The sequence below is a fragment of the Lissotriton vulgaris genome, chromosome 3_1 (assembly GCF_964263255.1).
Source record: "Lissotriton vulgaris chromosome 3_1, aLisVul1.2, whole genome shotgun sequence".
Lineage (NCBI taxonomy): Eukaryota > Metazoa > Chordata > Amphibia > Caudata > Salamandridae > Lissotriton > Lissotriton vulgaris.
In genome coordinates, this window is record NC_141689.1 from 2,049,923,906 (window position 1) to 2,049,949,947 (window position 26,042).

Sequence of the window (26,042 nt, forward strand, 5' to 3'; positions counted from 1 at the left end):
TTCTTGGGATTCTATCTGCACATTTCGTACAAGGTCATCTAGAATACATAACACCGTTTTGTATTGTTTTCTGCTCGGTTAGCAACAGCTCCTAACGTTTTAGACATAGCACAATAGCACAACTGCAGCTTTGCAACACTGTAGTTTGATCATATAAACTGTGGCAGAGAGACCTGTCCTGGTAAAAACGCACCCAGAGCCTGACATGCGTCCTTGCATAAGCTGAGTTAACACTCATGATGCAGACTACGTACACCAGGTATGGGGTCTGCTGATAATCCCGGAGATCGCTAATATATCCCTTTGCTTACACAGTAAGAATAGGCATAGACAGATAGACAATTTGCCATGGTTGGATGTTTATTGTATACAGCCTGCTAGCATTGTTGATTACATTTCTCAGTTGCATTTCCCACTTATCGCAGCACATTTGCTTCATAAGAGACTACCATAGTTTCAATAAATGTATTGTAAACTTTCATTGTGTCTTTCCTTTGTTTACTAAGGGCATGAGTGAGAGACGAAAGATGATGATCAATTTCCACGGTTCCCTTGGGATTAGAGTGGCTTGCTCAAGGTTGCCGAAATCACCTGCTACTCTTGGAAGGTTAGGAGTTCAGTTGAGGCACTTTTAGCTAGCCAGGATTTGGGCCAACAGATACTGAGGTTGTAAAGAGATTCAGTCCCTACACTCGGCATCTTGTCATCCCAAAGTACAGTACTACTTTACCAGCAGATTCTCTGCATCAGGGTGGGGTATCGTAGAGAGAAGTCGAGTGGCATGTCGTCGAGTGTCACATAGTGTAGTACAGTGGCGTACAGTGGGTAGGCATAGAGTGAAAAAGAGTGTCATAGAGTAGCATGGAGTGTAGTACAGTGTTGTGGAGTGGAGTTCCATACACTGGAATACAATGTCAGACAGTGGACCGGCAGAGACTGGAATATAGTAGAGTGAGATAAAGGGTAGTAGAGTGGAGTAAAGTGGGGTGAAGTACACTGGAGTGGGGTACTGTAGAGTGGAGTAAAGTGCCATAGAGTGGAGTGGCGTGTTGTAGACTTTATTTGGGGGGAGTGCAATAGAGTGAGTGGTGCAGCATATAGTAAAAGTGTCATAAAGTGGAGTAGCGTGCCGTCCAGTAGACTGTAGTGGGTGTACACTACAGTGGAGGAAAGTGGCATACATTATAGTTGAGTAGAGAAGTGTACAGTACTGTACAGTTTTTTAGAGTGTGGTAGAGTAGATTGGCATACAGTGTTATAGAGTACAATGGCATAAAGTGTCATAGAGTAGAGTGGCAACAGTGGAGTAGTGGAGTAGAATGGAGGACTGTGCCAGTGTAGAATGGAGTCAAGTGGGGTGCAGTGGCATAAATAGTTGATTGCAGTGTTGTGTGGTGGACTCGAGTATTGTAGAGTAGAATGGAGTGGAATGATGTACAGTGGCGTACAGTATAGTGCAGTGTTGTACAGTAGAGTGAAGGTATAGACAGGATTAATGTGTCAGAGAGTGACATGCAGTGTAGTCAAGTTTTGTAGAGTGGAGTTGCATAAAGTACAGTAGCTGAGGTGTCCAGGGCAAGATCTCCAAATCCTCTGGTTCACTGTACTCCTTCATCCTGCCTTGAACTGTGATGATCATTGTGGCCAGTTGCAGCAGGCCATTTCTGTAAGCATGGGTGCAGGGCCAAGGACAGCTTTTGCTTTGGTTATTGACTTGAGAAAAATCCGCTGAGAAGTAAATGTTATAATTATTAATCTGGTAGGGGTCATACTGCTTTGCAGCTGTGATGATCTGCCAGGTCTGCTGGTGTCTCAGGAAGCAGGTCAAATAAGGCCTTGGCACCACCTGTAAAGAAGGGGAGTGGGATTTGAGCCTGTGGACCCTCTGGAACACTGATCCGAGAGTAGCAAGTAGGACTCTGTGCCCCGTGACCACAACAGAGATGCAGGAAAGGCGGAAGCGCTGTCACAAACCATTGCCCATTAGCCCTCTAGTGTTTTAAACACCCCAATGCCATGGCAATCATTGGGCAGCACACACTGTCTGCAACTAAATGTAGGGTCGGAGCGCATTATCCTTGCACCTCAGACCACAGTTTCTGGGACACTAATGTGTATAGTTGAGACAGCTTCTGAGACATAGCCACAGAATCAGAATGTCCCCCAGGGCATAATAGCGGATGTCCTGCCTGCATCAGTCACGTCAGACTTTATAATCACACGGCCAGAGCTCTATTGGGATTCAAACAGGCCTCACAATAAAGTGCAGTTAAAGCTCTCTTTTGTCCAGGTCTGTCACAACAAGAGCTTTAACACACCAGCAGCAACCTCTAGCAACATCACCCCAGCCCACGAACTGTGCAACTACCTCTCAAACATTTTGTGCAGCAACATAACAACCATATACAGCAACTTCAAACCACAACTGAGACCTGTCAACCTTAGAATAAGTCTCCCTCTATTGGGCAAAAGCAACACCATCACCTCATGGAGCACCATCACCACAGACAAACAACAATAATCATAGGACCATCCACTCTGGGACCGGGCACTGTCAGACCCTTGCCTTCACCACTTTTTTAACAAGGGTTCAACCCCCATGTGCAAAGCATTTACCACCATCCTAAACACCTCAATCAATACAGCCACCTTCTTAGAAGCCTGGAAGCATGCAGTCATCAACACCATCCTGAAGAAGCCTTCAGTAGACGCTGCTAAGCTAGCAAACCACCATCTCCCACCTACAATACTCAGTATAAGATCCTAGAAAAATCTGTCAACAGATGACACCACATGGTCAGAATTCAGACCACAGAGTTAGCCCTAGTCACAGCAATGGACAATGTCCAAATAATCTTTTCAATGGAGATACCGAAGTCCTCATCCTCTCAACCTTTCTGCAGCCTTCAAAAGTCTCCCATCTCACTAATCAAACAGCTGCAAAAAGCAGGCATCCACAGCCTGGCCCTCCAGCACCCAATTCCTTATCATGTCACCATACTCCTCAGAAACCTGGAAACTCATTTGTAGTGCCCGCAGGGTTCCTTCCTAAGCCTGACCCTCTTCAACATTTACATGGACACGCTGGCAGACGCCATCTTTGCACGTCACATCGACATACTCACCTACGCTGATGAAATACAACTGACGCTGTCCCTCTTAGATAAAACACCCAACACCAAGAACAACTTCAACTTGTGCATGACCGTCGTGGCCTCCTGCATGAAGTCCAACTGCCTTAAGCTGAACACAGACAAAACAGAAGTAGTGACTTTTGGAAAGATGCCTTGCCGTGGGTCTCCACCTGGTAGTCTGCAGACCTCAGACCAACCCCCAGTCCCAGCACACAAGCAAAAAACATCAGAATCATAATCAACATTATGCTGGATATTTCCACCCAGGCCATCACAGTTGCCACATCCTGCATCCACACCTCGAGGATGCTGTAGAAGATGTTCAAGAGACTAACAACAGCCTCATGAAAACCACCACCCAAGCTGACTGGACTACAGGAACACCCTCTATGCATGAATCACCAACCTAGCTATGTGCAGAGCTTTGATATCGGTCCGGCCATCATGCCATCATTCTGACACGCATTCCATGAAACCGATCATGGAGCTGCCTATGTGTCTTCTACTACCTATCGCACCATTACCGGTGGGCTGCCCTTTGCTCAGACTGAAATTCGGCTGCCACTAGGATTCCCTTTCGTTATTGAGGGGTACAGCTGACTTCCATGTCAGGGAACTTGTACCTTTAACGACCAATTCTAACTTGAGACCCGCCAGCTCATCTTTTCACTATTTGCTTATTATCATACTTAAACGCCTGCAGCTCCTGCTGTACCTGCTCCACTCTCCACTCTTCAGCATTTGCTTCTGCTGCGGACCTAATACAGAATTATTCATTTGAATGACCACATTTGACGAACGGCCCAGCCTACTTGCATTTCACCCAACTTACTGATTGTGCTCCAGTCTTTCGTTAAGGCACATCCCACAGTTTTTGTCTAGCTGAATTTTGCGCCCTGAGGAAGGTGACAGCCACATTGGGGTCTTATACCCAAACGCGCTTCGGCACTGGATACCACACGTGGAATAGTTTTGATGGAAAAAATCCCCCCATTTGTTCTTCAAGAATATTTACCAACTCATGAAAATTCATTTATGCTTATTACTTTATTGTGTTACTGATTCCTAGGTGCTGATATTGTTCTTCTTGAGGCATATCTGTATTTTTTGTTAGGCCTTACAAGTAATCTGAGATCCATTGGGGGGTTTCTATCTATGTACATATTGATTGTATTTGGTTGAATGTCTGATATTGTTAGGCATGCGAGAATGTGTGTTTACAAGAAGGTATTTTTGAGGTTTGAGTGAATGTGTTGTGGGATGTGTTTGTATATTTCTATTTAAATAATGTTATGCATCATATTATTAAACTATAATAAAAAGTTGTTTTGATAATTCCCATTTTTCTGTTGTTGTGTCACTATTAACCTGAGATATGCACTGGTAATGTTTTTATAATTCGTGACTTTTTGCACTTATTGAGTTAAACAGGTAGAGAACCTTTTGCTTTTCTATTAAATCCTTGTACTTCCCCTGTTAGTCACTACCTATATTGTAACCAGGGTCCCCTTCGTTTGAGTGGTTGAATCACCAACCTACTCAGAAAAATACTCAAGATCATCCAGAAAGCAGCAGCCAGACTAGTCCTTAACCTCTCACGCCGAGTTCACTTCACACCACACCTGGTGGAACTTCACTGGCTCCCAATACATAAGAGTACACAGTTCGAGCTTCTCAACCACAAATACATAGCATTACATAACACAGGCCCTGCCTACCCGAACAACCGCATGCAGTTCCACTAACCTTCCAAGCAACTCCGCTCAGCCAGATTCTTACTTGTACATCTCCTACGCATACGCAAAAGTAAATCAGAAAGTCATGCCTTCTCATACATCATTTCCATGGCACGGAACAACCTCCCACACTACATTAGAGCCTCATCATCAGTTCCTAAAATCCGCAACAAAGCTGAAGACCTGGCTCTCCAACTAAGTCCCATCAAGGCTAGCCTCAGTCATCTGCTCAGCACCAGGATACCCTCACACATGACTGTGCAATGTAAAAATACACATAATATAACATAGCACAAGTGGAAGCAGCCGGGGCTCTCCGCCCCAGGCCCGGTGCATTTTGGGGCCTCCTTGTCCAATTACAACATGTAAGTAATTAATAAAAACAAAAGGCCTGGCCTTTAGTATCTTGATGTAGCTAGCACCTCTAGGTGGCACCAAATCTTTTTCTCATTCCCAAAAGAACTTCTTCCTAAAAACGATCAGTTCTTTGGATCATAAGTGAATGAGATGACCTGCAAAAGATTTGCCCTCCAACCTCACTAACCCTTCTGACATGCCTGCTGTGGTACACAGACAAAATATCGATTTTTAAATATCGATATACAAAAATATCGAAGTTTAAATATCGATATACAAAAATATCGAAGGTAAGTAATATCGACAGTCTAAATATCGATATTGGTATGATATCAGTAATATCGAAATTGTAAATATCGATGTCAATAATATCGAAATTAATAACTTTGATGTTACTAATATCAATATTTAAATAAATGTAGTGTATATTATATTGTATTTATTATGTTTTATTATTTATTTTTAATGTAATTTAATTAAATATTGTCTTTTACTACTGTAGCGGGTTGTGGGTTTATAGGGGAATAGGGTGGGAAGTAATTTTATTATGTTAAATTAATTATTAATTAGTAGGAATTATTAATTAATTAATTGAGAATTAATTTTTAATTATTTTTAATTAATTGATTAATTGATAAATATGTTCTGTAGCGGGTTATGGGTTTATAGGGGAATAGGGTGGAAGTAATTTAATAATAATTAATTAATTGATATATGTTTGTACATATTTTAATTAATAATTAATTGGTAATTAATTTCTATTAATTAGGTAATTAATTATTATAATTTTTTTACATAATAATTATTAATTAGTTGGTAATTAATTAATATTAATTATTTAATTACATTAATTATAGTAATTTTTTTATATATAATTTATTGTAATTCTTAATTAATTAATTGGGCAAAATAATATTAATTATTAAATTAAATTAATTACTGCAAATGTGCTAATATATTAACTTTATTGTTATTGTTAATTAATAATTAATTGGTAATTAAATAATATTAATTAATTTTGGGTACAGGGGTATTTTTAGGGTTCAGGGTCAGTTTTCAGTTCATGGGTAAAGGGGTATTTTTAGGGTTCAGGGTCAGTTTTCAGTTTTTGGGTAAAGGGGTATTTTTAGGGTTCTGGGTCAGTTTTCAGTTTTTGGGTAAAGGGGTATTTTTAGGGTTCAGGGTCAGTTTTCAGTTTTTGGGTAAAGGGGTATTTTTAGGGTTCAGGGTCAGTTTTCAGTTTTTGGGTAAAGGGGTATTTTTAGGGTTCTGGGTCAGTTTTCAGTGTTTGGGTAAAGGGGTATTTTTAGGGTTCTGTGTCAGTTTTCAGTTCATGGGTAAAGGGGTATTTTTAGGGTTCAGGGTCAGTTTTCAGTTTTTGGGTAAAGGGGTATTTTTAGGGTTTAGGGTCAGTTTTCAGTTTTTGGGTAAAGGGGTATTTTTAGGGTTCAGGGTCAGTTTTCAGTTTTTGGGTAAAGGGGTATTTTTAGGGTTCAGGGTCAGTTTTCAGTATTTGGGTAAAGGGGTATTTTTTGGGTTCTGGATCAGTTTTGGGTTTTTGGGGTACAGGGATATTTTTAGGGTTCAGGGTCAGTTTTGGGTTTTCGGGGTACAGGCGTACAGGGTAAAAACAAAAAAATATTACATTAAATCAAATAAATTAGATGAAAAAAATTAAAATTACTTTAAATTTTTAAGTGTTTTATTTATTTTAAATGTATATGTATTAGTTTTAATTTTGTTTTAATATTTTTATTTAATAGTTGTAAAATTATATGTATTTAAATATTATTTTTACATTATTATTAATACATTTAAAAAAACGATATTTTTGATTCCGATATTTTTGTACTACGATATTTTTTTTTCGATATTTTTGTACTTACCTTAATGAAGATAGGATTCCGATATTTTTGCTGTCGATATTTTTGCTCCGATATTTTTGCATGTCGATATTCTGTCTGTCGATATTATGTCAGACATTCGCCTGCTGTTGCTGGTAAGAACATTATAGATTTTGCATTGATTGGCATTAGAAACATTCCAGAAGCTTCTTTATAGAGTGTAATGAAAAGGTTACGTTTTATGGTTGTGTTTGAACAAATTTAATTTGTTCATTATGAACAAGGAATAGGGGTTTAAACGGAATATCCAGCTCAACTGGAAGCTAGTTTATAGCATAAGTGACTGACAAAATGCTTTCATTCCATTTCAGCCAAGGTAAGATTTTCACTGCAGCAATTTTTAAAATAGACCTTTGCCAATGCCAAGATAGGAACATTTGGTAAAGCCATTTAGAGAAATATCTTCTGAATAGATAGCTTGCACATACTCTTCTAGAGGCGAGAGGGTCATGATAGGGCCGAGAAACGAAGAGAATTGTTGTGCCTTCCCTGAATAGGTAACAAAAAACCCCGTTAATTATGTATCTTGTCATGAGGCCAGTATGTATTCTTACAGGTTCCTTGTTGCAACTCCATTGTGAGACCCTTTAAACCTATTCCAGGCTCCCTCTACTTAAAATGTATGATTTAGCCAGCAGTAGAGATTTTAAGTAATGATAACTACAGGTCAGTATGGCTGTCCTATGGACGGAAATTCTGTGATGGAGAGGAGATAGTATATTGACATTAGTCTTTCATTAGTGTTATATAGTCACACTGAGTGTCACTTTATGGAAGTAACATTGCCCATTCAGGTCTTGATCTAATTTATGTGTTTGAATGATCATGTAGTGAATATACACTCAAAGAAAAATCCCTATGTGGCTCAATAATAAAAAAAAACGTCCTCCCCCCTTTTTAGGTCTCGCCTGGAATTAGCATCCGAAGGATGCGTCCAGGCTGGAGACTTAATGTTGCCTGTCTCGGGGGAATGAGGGACAAAAGGGTGTTACGAGCTTTTCTCCAGGATTTGGGTGCGCGAACGCGCACGTCGGCTCCGTCCACGCGTGCGCACACAGCCAGCCACCACACACACTGAAACACATGCGCGCTGGTTACTTTCACTTTCCATCCCCCCACCAGTCATCGGCTCTTTTTACACACGCACGCATGCATGCATGCATACATACACTCAGACACACGGCACACACAGGCACAAACACACACACAGACACAGACACACTCGCACACACACACACACGCGCGCACACATCCCCCCCCTCACACCCCACTCACCGAGTTCTTTTCGTGTGTCCCTCTCTCCCTCGGCAGGCAGCGGGTCATCCTCAGCAGCAGGCGGGGCTCTCTACGAGCACGGGAGCCCCGCTAGCTGACACGCAAATCTTCCGGCTGACGGGCACAGGAGCGCTTCAGGCTCCCGTCTGCTTCCTGTCTTTTTGCGGCCCCGCCCCCCTCCCAACACAGGTTGCCTGGCTTCCTGTTCAAGCCGGGCTGCGGATCTTGTTCTCCTGTGCTGCTAGACTGGGTCGGTGCGGTGGTTCAGCAGCTTGGTGGCGCCACAATCGTTGTCCTCAGAAACCGGCAGCATGAATGGAGGAAGGCCGCATCCGCAGGTACAGTCACATGGTGTAGCTAAGAACAGAGGGGCACCACGGTTCTTTCATTTCTATCTTGTTTTTTTATCCCTCTGGGGCAATGTGGGAGGCACCAGGTCGTCATTGCCAGTGTGGGGATTCTTTTGCTGCCAGTGCGGGCACCATGTCTGGACTGCGGTTTTCCCCTAGCCATGCTGATGCAGGCAGCTTATGAGCTCTGTTGTCCTGTGGATGCCGGTGCGGAGCTCTGGATGCTGCGCAGGTGCGGCCGAGCAGCTGGCTTGCGGGCTTGGGCTTGGCGGGGGTTTGTCCTGCTGTGATGCTGCAGCTTTGCTTTCACCCCACGGGCCTCGATAGTGCTGCAGGCCTCTTTGCGGTCTCCACGCCACACGCTGCTGCAGTTATTTATTGTCGTGGGGCATTTCCGGATGTCTGTGACCCAGGGTTATAGCAGCGGTCATGTGAATGTGTCTGCCAGTGCCCGCTGAGACTTCACCCATGGTGCCAGTTCAGTTCAGGCACTGGGCGACGATTCAGGCACTGGGCGGCCGCGGCCTGTTCTCCTACAGTGCCACATGCACAGCCAGGCCGCATCGCTCTGGTCCCGTTGTGTCAGCTCTAAACATTGAGTTGTCGGGCATTTACTTCCCGGGTTCTGCCACTGCCGGCCAATTGCATCTGGGGCCTCGCTCGCTGCACCGTGCTAGTGGTGCTGGTGCTTACTGTGTTTGTGGTTGCAGGACAGGCTCGTCGTGCATGCCTCGTTTTAGTTCCTGTTCAGCCGGTTGGCAGCTGCGAGGAGTGCCTTGGTGCCTCACACCGCCTGCGGCTGCTACAGGGAAATGCTGGTTTTATTTTGTGGAGTTTTTACAAGAGCAAACAAACACTGGCAGCTCAGATAGGCAGCACGTGGCACACTTAATGTTAATGTTGTCTCTGCACAGAGGAAGGCGAAGGGTGGCCCCCATGTTCTGCCACAGCTCTTAAACGTACCGATTTGCAATACAATTGTACCTATTGCATTACAAATGCTTGTTTCGTTGTTGTATGTGCATGCTGAGCGCGGCGCCCCTTCAGGGACACCGTGATATATTTGTTTATTTTTTTTTTTTACTTTAATTCGGAGCCCGGCACACCACTCTCCTTTTCTAAACTTTTACAATGCATTGGGGAGAAAGGATGGATAAAAAATGTTGTATTTATAAATACTTTTCATTGAAAGGGCAGATGAATCCCTCCTTATGCATGGAGGGCAATGGCCTTGAACAGGTGCGCCCCCCCTCCCCCGAGATTCCCATACACCCCCAGGGACTGTGAGGCGGGAGGGTGCGAGTAACAGGCAACCAGTGGGCAAGGGAGGTTGGGCAGAGGCTCACACTCGCTGTAACCTGTTTGTTCTCTTCTGCGTAAACATGGGGGGAGAGGGGCGGGGTGTATAGCAGTCTCCCGCTTAGCTGCCTCTATCCTGGGAGGAAGACCTGTCGTTTTGGAAATTAAGAAACCTTTTTGCATTTCCTTCCTCACATTAAAAGGCATTACCAATGCCCTCTCCTGTGGCCCTCGAAATTCTACTTCGAATGCGTTGTATCTCATTGGAAATTCCAAGGAAGCAGGAGTTCGACTCACCTTTTACTCAATGGCCCATCACATACAACTCCCCCTCCCCAGGTGTGAGAATGCACCCAAGAACGGAGCCCACGCTCCCAAATGGGCGACGCCACTTCCAGGTGTGAGAAAGCACTCCTTCTGTGAGACTGCATTTATAAGCGTGAGAGAGAGCACTCGTGCTTTGAGACTGCACTACCGAATGGCAAACGGCACTCCAAGTGTGAGACAGCACTCCAGGCTGAGATTGTACTCCCATATGTTAAAAAGAAGTCAGAAGTGACACTTGAATCCCTGGGGTGAGACAGCACTGCAAGCGAGTTAGTATACCACCAGGTATGACAGCACTCCAGGCGTGACACTACGTTTACTGGCGTCAGACTATATTCTCAAATGCGGGGAGCCACTCGGCCATGAGACTGTACTATCCGATGAGAGTTAGCACCCTAGTTGCATGGTGTGAGACTGCACTCCAAGGTGTGAGATTGCACTCTGAGATATGCCATAGTTCGCCCGGTATCAGATTGCATTCCCACGCGTGAGGCAGCTCTCCGGCTACAAGACTCAACACGGGTGTTAGAACCACTCCGGGTATGAATCTGTGTTCCAAGGAGTGAGACTCGCAGCCAGTGAGTGCCACTTGCACCGTGTGTAACATGTCGAGAGCTCCACTCGTGTTTCCTTTGGTCCGTGCTGGGGTCCCTCATCTGCCAGGTGGGTACAGGGTGAAGGGTGCGCTTTACATAGCCTGCTCCAGCCAGAGGTCCCAGGGCTCGCGGAGGGCCAAGCGGCGCGGCCGGGCTGCAGGGCAGCGCTGGACACCACCATGTTTTTCAGCTGCTTGATGACGATGAAGAGTAGGAGTAAGAGCAACACCAGCAGCGCCCCGAATAGGGCCAAGTACAGCAGCAGGACTTGCAGAGGGACCAGTGGGCACAGATGTTTTAAGGCACAGGCACATTGACTCTGGCCCAGGGCCCCAGCCTTTCAGGGGGCCCCCTGATAGATTTGGCTCTTATCTCCACACAGTCGTGCCCTGATGACCTTGAATAATTTGCAAACATACATTATTCTAAATACCATTTTCCTTGAATTTGTTTTTAATACAGGTAACAGGTGGGAGTGTATTACATTTTGTAGAGACATGTTGCGTTTGTTTTTTAACACCATGCAATGCAATAGGTCTCGCATTTACGTGAGTTTAAGCTATTGGCATTGTAAATGACCATGCCTTTTTTTAAGGTTTTAAAAATGAAAACAAAAATAAAAGGCATTGTCATTTGCAATGTCAATAGCTCAAACTTGCGTTACTGCGAGACCTATTGCATTGCAAATGCTTGTTTAGGTGATATTATCACTTTGCACAATATCAGCTCTATGCGATAATTAGATGTTTTAACAAGATATTCTTAAATTAATAGTATGCTGATTTATTTTTCTATTGAATATATTTGATTGAAACATGAAATGAATCATCAAATGTGTTTTATAACGACGATTGATGCAATTGACCTTATACCATTCGAAAATGGCTGCAACCATTTGCTAGTTATTAGCTATATTAGTTATAGACCTGAGTTTATTTTCCATTGTGATAAAGAACAATGTTTAAATTGGGTAAAAGTATGTTGTACAGTGATATTAACAATGGCCGGTATGGCCAAAACTTGTTTGTCAGACACGGTGAAAATGTAAAATAAAATAATTTGTTTACTTGGACTTGTGTGTGAGCTACAAACTTTGTGGTACGAAGGAATCTGAAGCGATTGAATCGCAGTCCACCACTGCAAAGTAGCAGCACCTGCCTGAAATGTGAGCAGCGTTTTTTTGGTGGAAGTTTTGAAACGCTTATGTAACTATTTTGAATAATTGAATTCATTTTAACATTATTTCCCAGGGGGTTTTATTTTGATTCGCTGTGGGAGGGTGTTGCAGTAACAGTGGTTGGCCAAGCGTCATGCTGGACTTACTACTTTTATTTTTGGCAGTAGTAACTTACACTCATAAATTTGGCTAAACCACTTTTTTAGGTTTACATTGCTTGCGCTGCAGGATTATCTGTTGTATGTACTTTATGGGCTCTGGACTATTTCCGCAGGACTTGTCTGCTTCCGCTTTTTACTTTCTGCTTAGGGACTTTTTTTCTCTCCATGTTTTCAGTGCCTATGCATAGCTGCCAAGGTTTCAGATTGCTATGTGTGACATTTTCATAATTTCAATGTAATTATGAGTGACATTTCAACGACTATGAGTGACACTAACTTGCGAGCAAAATAAAGCAATGAATAAGAGGGAAACATAAATATCAGAATTTACAGCCATTTGGACATCGATACAAAGATTTTAAAACTGCTGCAAAGCATCACAAGAAATTGAAGGGCACTGATCTAGTGCCCTAGTAACCTGGTCATACTGTTAAGCTGGCTGGGACGGCCCCCCTGCTGGAGAGATCGTAGTTGTATTCGCCGCAGAGTGCCGCCCATGAAGCTATAATGAGGCACATTGCATGCAGCTCTACAGGACTGGTACGACAACCCACCCTCCTGACTCTCTTACACTACAGTATTGTGCACTAACGTGAGTCACTGCTCAAATAAAGAGAGACTGCTTGACTGCACAGTTCCTAGAGTGCAGACACAGAAGGCAGCTCAGAAAGCCGTCTGTGCTGAAATAAGTATAGGCGTGCAGCGGGTAAAAATCAAGTAATTTAAGGCACTTGTCCAGCAGCGCTTGTTGTGGCGGTGCTCAGTGGGTCAGTCTAGTCGTTGCTGGGCGATAACCCAAGTGAGCCTTAGTGAGTGTGGAGCGTCAGATGCAGGACCCACGGAGGAAAAAGACTGCAGAGAGGGGCTCTCAACAAACATGTTCCTTCTGGCACCCCTCTGATACTTTTGAGATTCCCATCTGTCCGGACCTGCAACGGGCTACAGAGAGACGCTTATACTCGGCAAGGATTGTTACGTCAAAGCGATGTGCAGGGAAATTTTTTATTGACGTCTTGCTGGGATTGACACTGTAGACTTCAAGAAACCCTTTTTTTTCCTGTCCCACGGCATGGCTGTGTGAACCCTGCCTGTCCTCAGACTAATAAATAATCACTTTGCGGCCCGTGCAATGATTAAAGATACTCACTAGCTCCACAGCCCGTGAGTGATGTGCTCGTCTGCTCTGCGCTCCATCGTGGTCGCCTAGATCCCGTGAGTTGAGGGTGGGTCCAGTCCTCGCGGGATCACAATATTCATTTTAAATTTTACAGCGGTGGCCAGAACGGAACTACCATTTGCCGCACAGTAACTCTGCTGCATGACCCCCGCTGCACCCCAGGCGCCAGCAGGACATGACGTACCACAGTCATTGAAAGTAGTCTTGTTGACATGAGTGTAAATTATTACATTGTAGCACAAGCACTACTCAGAAAGCCATCCCCACCCTCCCTGAGCAGTGCGCTTACACTCTCCAGCTTTAAGTACTAGCATTGGGAGCCTCCAACATTGCCGCACTAGCTTTTCCTTTCCTTTTCCGGCCCGAGGAGGGTCCACAATGTGCTGAGAGGTGCCAGAGCACTGTAAATTCTACCAAGGCCTTACGCAATTCGGGAGCCTCCAACATTGCCGCATTGGAATTTGCAACGCCATGGCTTGACAGCCCGGGGGCAGGCGCAAATGCATGTAATGCGTGACTTTGCATTTCAGTGCGGTGATGCGGACCACCACACTGAAATGTGTTAGTCTAACGCGTGATGCGTGATACTTGGCAGAGCTGCCTATGTGAGTGCCTTTTTTTGCTCTCTGCTTCACATTACTTTTCACTGTGTAGTCCCTCCTCATGCTCTCTGATTCACATCCCTCTTTCTCCACAACACCCTCTTCTTTCTCTGCCTCAAATCCTTAGCTCTCTGCCTTGGTCAGTTTTAAACTCCGATCGAGCGCGCACTCAACCGTTCCCCTGGGGCACAAGCAGGGACCTCCTTGTGGGCTCCCAGGCTCTTTGTGTACTCCTCTGTGCCTGCAGGGCCAAAGCAGGCATCCACACCCATGTGCGTTGGGATTCCTCGAGACTGGCAGACATGTGAACTTGTACATATTCATTTGCCATGTTTAAAAGTGCAGCATTCTTTAATGGCGCCCACGTGCTTCTTTTTATTTATTTTCTGCCCCTGTTCAGCTTCAGCGCTGTTATTCATTGCTTCTTCCCTCCCACCCCATCTTTCTCCCCCTGACCCCTTACAGCAGATGAAAAACCTTGCAGCTTCTTCTAGGGACGTTTAGGAAATAACATTTAAGAGATTCCCTTAAAAGGTGTAAATTTAACATAGTTGCTCTGCAGCACGCAGCACACGAACAGGCTGGACTGCCTGCGTTCCAAGAGGGAAAAACAACAACAGGCGGATTTAGCGTTGGCCAATCGTGTTTGGTGGGAAGTTTGGCCCCATAATCTTGCTTGTTGAGGAACCACCAAAAGGAGAAGGAGGCCGACTAGGATTTGGGAGTGAATCCTCACAGCAGACCCCGCAGTTGGTGTCATTTAACCAATATCGCTCCGGTCACTGGGTGTTTTAACCCCTTGGGCGTGGCCGCGATTCTGCGCCTGTGCGGCACTTTTATTGAGTGGGCGGGTTCATGACGGCCCCCAGCCGTCATCAGCACACGCCCACCGTGGTGCATGACGGCCGGGGGCCGTCATCAGCATGGAAGGGGTTAAGAGGGTGAACCGGGAAGTCAAGTAGTTTTTAGACATCTATTTGTAGTAAATGACAGCCCTTCACACAGTCCCACCTCTAGTTAAGAGGGTTGGAAGAACTTAAGATAAACAAATCTAAGCATCAGTGATGCACGGTCTGTAAAGCTCATGTTATCTGTCCTCAAATCAAATGCATCAAGCATTGCAACAAAATAATCACATAAATCCCTCAGTCATATAGTCTGTGGGATTTTTGATTTCAAATTGTGTTGTTTTGTTTGTTAATTGAGTACCACCTTCAACCGAGTGATTCGCAAGATTTCCATTGGCTGTTAGATTTGTTGTCATATTTTGCATTTGGTGTTCACAATTGTATTTTCATTGTTGTTTTAGCTTCTGAAATGTTCTACATCCCTACAAATCCGCTCTCATGTAGACTTTGTCGCAAAGGGAAAAGATTGCCATTCTTATTTTTTGTAGAAATCTAACACAACCCCAAGCCCTTCCTTATTCCTCCCCTCCTCGGAGGTGTGCATGTTGAGCTACTACTTCCACTGCTTATTGAAGAAAATTATACCTTTTTCATTCTCCTCTTAAATGTGTTACTTTATGCAACCCCCAACCGTGGGACGAATTAGGAATAATTTTTACGGTACATTTGTAAAAGGATGGATTCAGTATCTTCGTCCCCGCCACACTCATTTGAAACCTTATTCACTGCCTGTCACCTTTACACTGAAAGAACACTGTGTTTCCCTCACCTCCAAATGTCTTTGGAATTAATCAGCAAAGTTTGATATCAAGGAATAGAAGTAAAATAAAGCCATCTGTTTTGTTTTACATCCGGTTCTTGGGGTGAGAGGCCCTGATACCTCCTTTCTTGGTTTTGCATGCTTTCCTTTGTTTTTAGGTCGAGAGGCTGAAGAATATATATTAAAAAAAAACATTAATCTATCAAAATGTAGGCTGGATGGCTGGAAGAGTTGTATCAGCCTAAAAGCAGTGTGATAATGTGCCTATTAGTGTCAAAGCTTCCATGTTAAAAAACAGTACATGTTGCAGCACCCAGGATAATATGCTGCATGACTAAATACTTATAGTTCCCAAAGGCGAGATCGATTACTTTGCAAATGAGTGTTGAGGAAGCTGCTGAGAGAGAATCCCACCTATTATCCACCATAGAGTTCATTCTCTTTAACACCTCGACAGAAGCACTATAGTGGCTGCAACACACCATTGCAGGAGCTTCTTTGACACTAGACGGTGGATGTGAGTGCTCACTACTCTCGCACAAGTAGCAAGTCCATGCTCATGTGAGAGATCTTGGCTCCCTTATACATTGAATGAAATAATACAGTCTCCATTCCAAAGTATTTCTGGATGACCTGCCTTAGACAATTATTTTGTTGTTGTACGATAGCGCATTGATTCTTTATTTCATCCAGAAAATCTCACCAACAACTCCTTTTTAGGTCGAGCCTAGTGTTGCAGCGCATGCGCTGCTCGATTTGCGAGCCATGCTGTATTAGGGTATTTTTTAGAAGTGGTGTGGAAGCCCCGCCCATATTTTTCATTGGCTGGTGTCATCGTCCTTGGTAAACGCTGGCACCCGATTGATAATGAGGATTCTTAGTCCCTCCTTGTTACCGCCCTGCCTCCTTTTGGGACCACCCATCAGGACTTGATCTTTTACTTGCGGTGTTACATTGTCTCCTTCATTAGTTGGTAAGCACTATATTCTTTTTCACAATGGCAACAGCTTTTCTGGTATTTGTAGTCGGGGTTTTGGCGAGCAGTGAAGATTTTTTCTCTGTTCTTTGTAGCCTAGTTGTTGATTGCCCTGTCAGTCACAGATTAACGTGCCCAGTGTACTGTGTCATTCAAGGCAGATTTTTACCGGGTCAAATATTTGCTACCTGCGCTGGCATCAGTAGGAGTTTCCCACGCTAGAACACTTGTCTTTTTGCAGCAAAAGCGGGCCTTTCACCTTCGTCTTGGTAAGCATCGCCCCGTTCCAATGAAAGGCGCGGCTCGCCAAACTCTATTTTTATAATATTTTAAGGTTTTAATAAGCAGCGCAGCACAGGCAGCATGCTGCGCTGCTTACTAAAAGCATAAAATATTGAAAAAATATTGAAAAATAGCGTTTACCAAGCCTCACCTCTCTTTTACACGGCGCAGCTCAGCACACTTGTTTTGGGCTTTTTGCAAGCCTCACCTCGCCCCACTCCAACAAAAGGCGCAGCTCGCCAAACTCAATTTTTAAATATTTTATTCTTTTAATAAGCAGCGCAGCACAGGCGACATGCTGCGCTGCTTACTATAATGGCATAACATATTGAAAAAAAGAGTTAGGAGAGCCGCACCTTTATTTTATCTCTTTAGCAGGCGATCAGGAAAGGACGGAAGACCGAGAAGTGAACTGGCTTCGCTGACCGATGTCAGATGGGTAACAAGCTTCTGCAGGAGACAGATGTCAGGGGAGAAAGGGATTGCTTCGACCTCGAAACAAAACAACAAGAGATGCACTCGTTTCACACAGTACATAAAAAGTAGGCCTGTCAGTGTATTATCTCTGGCTTCTCTACAAGAGCAATAAAATAAATCTGATTGCCTGAATCAAAGGTAAACGTTTGCATATGGCATGCAGCAGGACAAGACGGTGCAGACAGCCTGGCAGCTTAACCCTGTCACAGACTCAGATGAGGACTTGATCCCCAAAAACTAAATTGCTCGGTTAGCCTGCCAACATGCCAAATACTAACGTTAGACATTGTGTCTTTCACAGCGTGACGTAGGGGCCCCTTGTGATTGTCATTTAAAGACGAGGGCTTGGGTTAACCTCCACTGGCCTCGGGTCTATTCATCATAGAGCCATGTGAGCGGCCAAACATTTTGCATGGCAGGTAAAGCTTTTGGTACTCAGGCGGGCGGGCCGTCAGCTGCCACCCACAATTCAGCAAAACATAATACCTCAATTCTGTATTAAGTAGCCCTGCTTGTCGAAGTACAGGCCAAGACCAAACACATGCAACATTGTCACAGATCGGTTCCAAATTGGAGCGGTTTTGGGGCTTATGCGTTCGCATGCTGTGCATGAAGGGACTGCAGCATTGTTATATATTGGCAGGACACCATCGCTGATATAAGGGACAAGTACATAGCACTGCCTATTCATGTTCCTGGTTATTGCACCAGTCCATAGCATGGGTTATTGATTGGCGCCTATGTGTGCTATTTTCCATTGGTTTTACGTTGTATTTTGCACATGTGCTTACTATATGGTAGAGTACATCTTTGTGAAAATATGCTTATTATGCATTACTGATAAAGCTGCTCAGCAAGGACGCAAACAAGACGAGTGATGCAAGTGCGATGGTGCTGCATGAAGACCGGTCATGTGCATGTTTTGCTTCTCTGCAGTTATGATGTTGAAGGGTTGACTGGTGCGCTGTATTCCTGAGTGTGCGGTGTTCTTCCCACTGACAATGGCCACATTTATAACTGCAATAACGTGTACTTAAAGACATGCCTGTGTCATGTTTATTTTGTACGGATAAACAGAGTATTTAACGAAGCTATTTACACACACACACACACACACCTTTTTATAAAGAAACATTCTTGCAATCACAGGGGTTGTCACTACAGGCTTGTGCACTTCGGCCTGTGCATTTATCACCAGTGCTTTGGGGGTGGTAACCGGTTATCGGCAGGGCCACTGGAATTATGAGATTGTTTGGCCATGGCATTTTTCAAATAATTTTGAAATTTGCCACACAGCCCATCATCTGCTGAATAATCTGCAGATTTCAACAACATGAAAAATTGTCTCTAGCTCAACCGGTTCAAAATTACTAAAAGCACAGCAACATATGCTACTGCGCAGTGGAACAGACTTTGCAACAGAAACGGCCCGTCCCGGGCGTTATATTGGGGCGGTGACGTCAGGCAGGGGAGGGTCAGGGTGGAGAGTTCTAAAATGCGGGATATGGACCAGTAGAGGTAAGTACCGAAAAAAAAAAAACGAATTTCGTTGCCCACGCTGCATCGCCAAATGTGATGCAGCGTGGACAACGAAATTAGTTTTATTTATTTTTTTCGGTACTTACCTCTACTGGTCCATATCCCGCATTTTACAACCCCCCACCCTGACCCTCCCCTGCCTGACGTCACCGCCCCAGTATAACGCCTGGCACGGGCCGTGCCTGCTTTGCAAAGGTTCACTGGTCACCTTTTTGTTGCTTATTGCTATATAAAGGTGTTAAATCAATCATTTCTATTGAGGTGCAAAATGTACCCTAACAGTGTTAACAAGTGTAAAAATAAGACAGTAATGAAGTAATACTATTATGAAATGTGCCACTTAATTTAGCCCTCGCCTAACACATAATTCCAGTGGCCCTGGTTATCGGTTTGTGTATCACTGAGATCACATTCGTATTTGCTGAAGAACTTGATGTTGTGATGACCCCCCAGTCTTAACCTCCTCCACTTGCTTTATTTGCACCTATGAAAGGACTCCTGTTCTGTCCCAAACATCCTGAGAATCCAACGTCTAAGAAATGTCTCTCCAAAATAAATTTTGGATATTTCAAACTGATACTGGATCATTCGTGATTAAATCTATTGTCACTGCTCTTTCAGTCATTCCACTTAATTTTGTTCTGTAGGAACATCTTATTGGATAGGTACTAAAAACTATCTTCTTGCCAATGTAAGGATTTATAATTGTTTTTCCATTCTAAAAATATGTACAGTTTTGGAGTGTATAAAAGGGAATGCACCTCTTTTTGTTTTTAAAGATCACTCTTTTATATTCCATCTACCACATTTCCTCCTGAATCTTCAAGAGATAACTCAAATGGGAGATCTAAGTAAAGACCTTGACAGGAAAACAGGCGGCCGCACCCAGTTAACACAGATACCCAATTTCAAGCACGTCTTTTCAACTTTCTGCAGATTGTGTTTGCAAGATAAATTAGTGAAACTTTGAGCTATCAGAATTGCAAATGATAATGTTTGTTATTTTATTTGTTTGGTTAAAAAATATACCAACAGTAGCATAAGTACTAAAATATATTCCATGAAGCAAGGAAAGGGTGCAGTACCACAGGCTGTTACTAGGTGCCCCTGTGGAGTTGTAAAGGAACCTCTATTAGCCACATAAGTTATTGAACCCTTAATGCAATTTTAAAGAGAAAGGTTGCAGCGCAGCATACGTTTTCATTTATTTTTATTGGAAGTAAGATTTTTGTTAGCTTGCGTTTTATAATGCACCACTGCTGTTTATTTAAATGGTGTCTGTTGAAAAATGCAAGCTATCAAAAATCAAATTTTAATAAAAACAAATGGAAACGTATGCCCAGCTGCAGTTTTTCTATTTATAATTACATTAAAGGTGCAGTACCTTATGCGACTAATAGAGGTCCCTTTAAAACTCCACAGGGGCACCTAGTAACAGCCTGTGGTACTGCACTCTTTCCATGCTTAGAGGATTTTTTAAAATACTTCTACTACTGCTGGAATATTTGTTAACAAAGCAAAACAACAATTTGCATTTGCAATGCCAATAGCTAAAGGTTTCACTAATTTGAGGCCTATTGAATTGCAAATGCTTGTTTTAGAAGGAATTAAGGATGCTCACATCACCACCATGCAGCAGCAACCTCGTTCAGATGCCTCCTCTGCCACCTTGGAGGTGATCATAATAGAATTGAAAACAATCATGGTTTCAGTGCAGGCAGTGGAGCAGGTAACTATGGATGCAGTTAAGGAATTTAAAGTTATGCATTCGAACCTTGCAACCTTTCAAATTAAGCTGGATGCATCAGAACACAGACTGTTGGACATGGAAGAGAAACTCCTTGAGGTCCCATAGCTTGGGGTCCAGCTGTCTGGAACCTTCGGTAAAAAACGATTGAACTTGAACACCGCAACAGGAGAGAAAAATTAAAATTTTTAGGTGTTCTGGAAAAGGAAGAAGGAGATAACATGCAAACTCTCTTAAAACAATGGATCACACTCCTATTAAGCATTCAGTTTGATTATTCCTTGGCTTTCTAGTGTGCCCATCGAATCTGCACTCAGAGAGCAGTTACTCCTACTGCCTCCAGGCCAATTACCCTGTGTTTGTGGCACCAGAGTCAGACCAGACAGATTTTACAGACTGCTAAACAATCAATACATAGGGCAGAAGATTTCCAATTCTGGAATTTCTCGTCTGAAACTAACATCTTCAAGAAAAAGTTCCTGGCTCTCTGGCATTTGATAAAAAAAGAAAGACATGAGATACAGTTTACTTGACCCCGCATGGGTATCAGGATCTGGATGAGCTGGAAAAATGTTTGGACTTGCTAGGGGCCTGGGACACTGACACTGCCTCTCCTATCACACAGGAGGACACTAATCCCCCAACACACCTTTGCACTGACAGCTGTGAAAGATAATGGTGATTGGAAGAAAATAACAGCTCACATGCCCACATTGTCTAGTGTGAGGGTTACAAGAATCTAATACTCCTCTATCCGATGTCCTTCATGTTGGAAAGATCTTTGGCAAATTGTTTGAGCCTTTTTTGCTCTCTTAATCATACCTATATGTGTAAAGACTTGATTTCAGCTTTAGCTGCCAAGAACCATGTAAAGGGTATTGAGCCCATAGTCCTGAAACTAATTGTCAGCTCACTGACCCATGGAATAGCATCTGCCATGCTTAAGAAAAGAATGGTGACACCGCTCCTAAACAAATAATCAATAGCTAGAGAGAGCCTAAATAGTTACTCTCTGTTTGCTGGACCAGCATGGCAGCAAAGATAATAAAGAAAGTTTATTGTATTTATTTATTTTATATTGTCAGTTATAGCAAACATTTAGACCATAGATGTCAGTATGCTTGAAAAAAGAAACACACATTTTGAATACAAGCTAAGCAAACGATTCAAAACATAAGCAAATGCGCAAGTCGTATCAAAGGTCAGAACAGACTAACAGTAGGTTGAATATGCAATACAAGATGAAGAAAATGCTCTTTATGGTATGTTATGTTATGTATAAAAACTTATACAGTGCACTTTCACCATGCGGTTTCTTGGCGCTGGTAAGCATCAGGAGAACAAAACGGTTTGAGAAACAAATGGTGAAAACAGCCAAAAGGAAAGGCTAATCATAGGCCTTGCGAAACAAGAGGGTTTTCAAAGAAGATCTAAACTGAGTATAGGAAGATGTGAGCCTGAACTCAGGAGGAAGTGCATTCCAAAATGAAGGTGCAAGGAAATAAAATCGTAGCCCCCCATCTTTCTTGTGATTGAAGGAAGGGATAGTGAGCAGGACCAGGCGGGAAGACCTGAGGTTGCAGGAGGGGACATAGCTGCACAAGAGAGAAGAAATAAAGGCAGGGCCGAGGCCAGCCAGTGCATTGAAGAGGATGCAGCCCAGTTTGAAATAACAGCGCTCGGCCACTGGAAGCCAGTGTAAGGATTTTAACAAGGGACGGACGTGCTGATGTCTGGGCTGGTGAAAGATCAGTCGGGCCGCCTGGTTCTGGACCCTCTGGAGCCGGTTCAGTTGGTAGGCCGGGATCCCGACATATAGGGAGTTTGCATAGTCGACTATGGACATGACCGGGGCCAGGAGGGCCAGGGTAAGTGCCTCGGTCGTGAGAAAGCGGGCGATCTTCCGAATAGTTTGAAGATGGAAAAAACTGGAAGACACCACAGAATTAATCTGCACCTTCATTGACAGATCTTTAGAAATATTCACTCCAAGGCTTTTGGCAGAGTCGACAGGGCAAGGAGGACTGCCGAGGTCAGAGGGCCAGAAATTGGAATTCCATGGATTGGAGGCCCCCCCGATAAGAACCAGCTCGGTCTTATCGGGGTTCAGTTTCAGGTGGTTTGCTCCCATCCAGTTGCTGATGTGGCGCAGAGTCGACTGAAAATTATCAGCTGATTGGTCAGAGGGGTCGATGTTAAAAATAAGCTGGATGTCATCTGCATAATTGAAAGCAGTGACATGGCTTCCTCGCAGGGACCGAATCAGAGGGGTAAGGTAAAGGTTAAAGAGAAGGGGGGAGAGGGAAGAGCCCTGAGGGACGCCACATGATAGCCCAACCTGGTCCGCGGTAAATTGAGAGAGGCGGACGGCCTGGTGATGATTGCTCTAAAATGAGCGGACCCAGTTGAGGGCTGCCCCCTGGATGCCAGCCTCCCCGACACGGCCGACCAAAATATCATGGTCGACTGTGTCAAAGGCCGCCGATAAATCCAGGAGCACCAGAGCCTGACTGATGTTAAAGTCCGCTCCTGTCCGCAGCTCCTCCATCACCGAGAGAATGACAGACTCAGTGGAATGGGCGGGTCTAAAACCGGCCTGTTGTGGGTCGAGGTACTGCGAGTGCTCGATGAAAGGGGTCAGGACAGAGGTGACGTGAACCTCCAGGACCTTGCTTAGGTAGGTGAGTAAGGAGATGGGGCGGAAATTACTCATTAGCGAGGGATCAGCGTTAGGCTTTTTAAGGATGGGGACTACTTCGGCATTTTTAAAGGAATTAGGGACCAGGCCTTCTCTGAAAGAGTTATTGAGAAGGGTCAGAGGGGGGGCAGGACAAGCAGAGAACACCTCTCGAAGGACGTGAGGAGGGCAGCAGTCAGTGGGGGAGCCAGAGGCGAACTTATATATATATATATAAGGCTAAGAACTCCACCTCAGAAATTGGGGGTCTGAGTGATGCTTTGAAGATTAGATTTAGCAGATGTGGTAATGGGGATAGTGGGAACCGGGAGGGGGGTGCAGGAGATACTATTTTTGATTTTTATTATTTTGTCAATAAAAAAAGAATTCAAGGAATCGCAGAGGGATTGGGTAGGGAGAGGCTTAAGAGTGACCCTGTCTGGGTTAGAAAGTTCAGTGACAATAGAAAAGATATCTTTAGCCTTGGAGGCCGAATCTAAGATTTTTTTTGAAAAGTAAAGTGTTTTGGCTTGTAGGATGGCTGATTTGTAATCCTTGAGCAGGGAGGTGAATGTCGGCGGCGTAATCGCGCCGCCAACACCGCTCTGCCTGTCTAAGTTTGAGCTTCCGATCTTTGAGCTCCCCGAAAACCACCTCTGCGCGTAGTGGAGGCTTTTAAGCCTAACTCGCTTAAGATGCGGATGCGAGCCAACACCGCAGGTTGGATGCCTGAGTGTCCAGGGAATCACACCCGATAAGGGGGGGAGAGGCTTTGAGAAGGGAAACAAGTTCTCCAAGGTGAGCCCTATTCCAGTTTCTGGCAGGAAGGTCGCCCTCTAAAGTGCGGTAAGCATGGGAAGGAATAGAGAAGGAGAAGGAAATAATAAAGTGGTCTGACCAGGTGCACGGAACAATGCAAGGGGTGGTGATGTCCAGGTTGGACGTCCAGACCTGGTCAAGGGTGTGGCCCTTAATGTGCGTGGCTGAGTTGATATGTTGGGCACAGTTCATGCCAGTCAGAAGATCAGAGAAGGTGGAAGAGCATACAGTTTCTCTGTCATCAGACGGCCAGTAGTTGAAATCTCCAAGGATCAAAATTTTGGAGTTGTTGATGACCAGTTGAGATAGATACTCTAATGTTTACATACGACCATTTTCAAATTGATACACCAGTAGACACTAAAATGTAATTCTTTAACTATTGTCATCCAAATATGCCTTTGCGATGGAGATCTTAAACCTTTTTAAAACCACATATTGGCATCGGGAGTTTAAAATTAAGCTGATCCAAGACAGAAGTTATTTTCCCAGGGCAGAACATATCTGTGTCCCCTGTATTTTTCCCTCCTCCTCATACTCTGTTAGGCATCTAAATTAATTTTGTAAACCAAAAAAGCTTCTTTTTATCTATGATTCAGACAGATAACTTACTTTTCAACATGGTAGAGTAAACTCAGAGAATACGTAGGTCCTCATCATCGGATCCTGCAACTCTGCATGGGACAACACCTGGTGGCCTTCACCCTCAGGAATCCACCCACTCCCACAGACCATGCACAAAACCTCAGCAACAACCTTGACTCCTCCCTCTCCATGAACTGCCAGGTCAACACCATAGGCTCCACCAGCTTCAAGTGCCTGCGTATCCTCTGCAAAACTTTCAAGTGGATCCCCCAGACTGCAGCAAGACTTTCACCCACGCACTCATAACCAGTAGACTGGACTACAGCAACGCCCGGTACGCCGGAATCAACAAGACCCTACTACATAGACCCCAGACCATCCAGAACGCCACTGCCAGACTCGTCCTTGGAACACCACGCCACAAACACATGAGCCAACACCTGAAAGACCTCCACTGCCTCCCCGTCGAGAAAAGGATCACCTTCAAACTCCTCGTCCACGCCTACAAAACCCTATACAACATCGGACCCAAATACCTCAACCTTAGAGTATCCTTCCACGTACCCAAGAGGAACCTCTGCTACGCCAACCTCAAACTGGCCACGATCCCCCGATTCAGTAGGAACAGAACGGGCGGGAGAGCTTTCTCCTACATAGAAGCTGAGACCTGAAACGCGCTCCCGGTGAACATCAGACGCTCGCAAACCCTGCACACCTTCAGGAAGGACCTCAAGACCTGGCTTTTCGACTGGTCTGGAGCTGCCCCCCGCCCCCAGTGCCTTGAGACCCTCACGGGTGAGTAGTGCACTTTATAATCCCTTGATTGATTGATTGATTGATTGATTGATTGATTGATTGATTGACTATGGTGTGTAGGTTCAAGGTTGATCAGCCTTCCACCTCTTACTGTTGAAAGATTGTAGTTGGAGTCTTAAATCATTTCAAATTGAACTTTGGTGATGCTTTTTGTTGTGGACTTGTGGAATATTAATTGGTTCACCTCCAGGGTTTGCAAAACACTTCAGTGCAGTCCACCTTCACAAAATGAATTGTGTCTTCCATCTAATACAATCAATTCACTTACCGCTTGTAAATACAAGATTAACTTTAAGTTATCGACCTTGGTTTATAAAGGCTTTCAGGGCATGGCTCCCTCAAATCTCAGGCAACATCTCTG

General features: G+C 44.2%; 1 protein-coding gene across 1 annotated transcript in view; it reads right to left on the reverse strand.

The window, feature by feature from the left end:
* The window catches only part of LOC147728786 (uncharacterized), a 408,842-nt gene that overhangs the window by 59,760 nt on the left and 323,040 nt on the right, over positions 1-26,042 (reverse strand). The gene's annotated exons all lie outside the window — the stretch shown is intronic.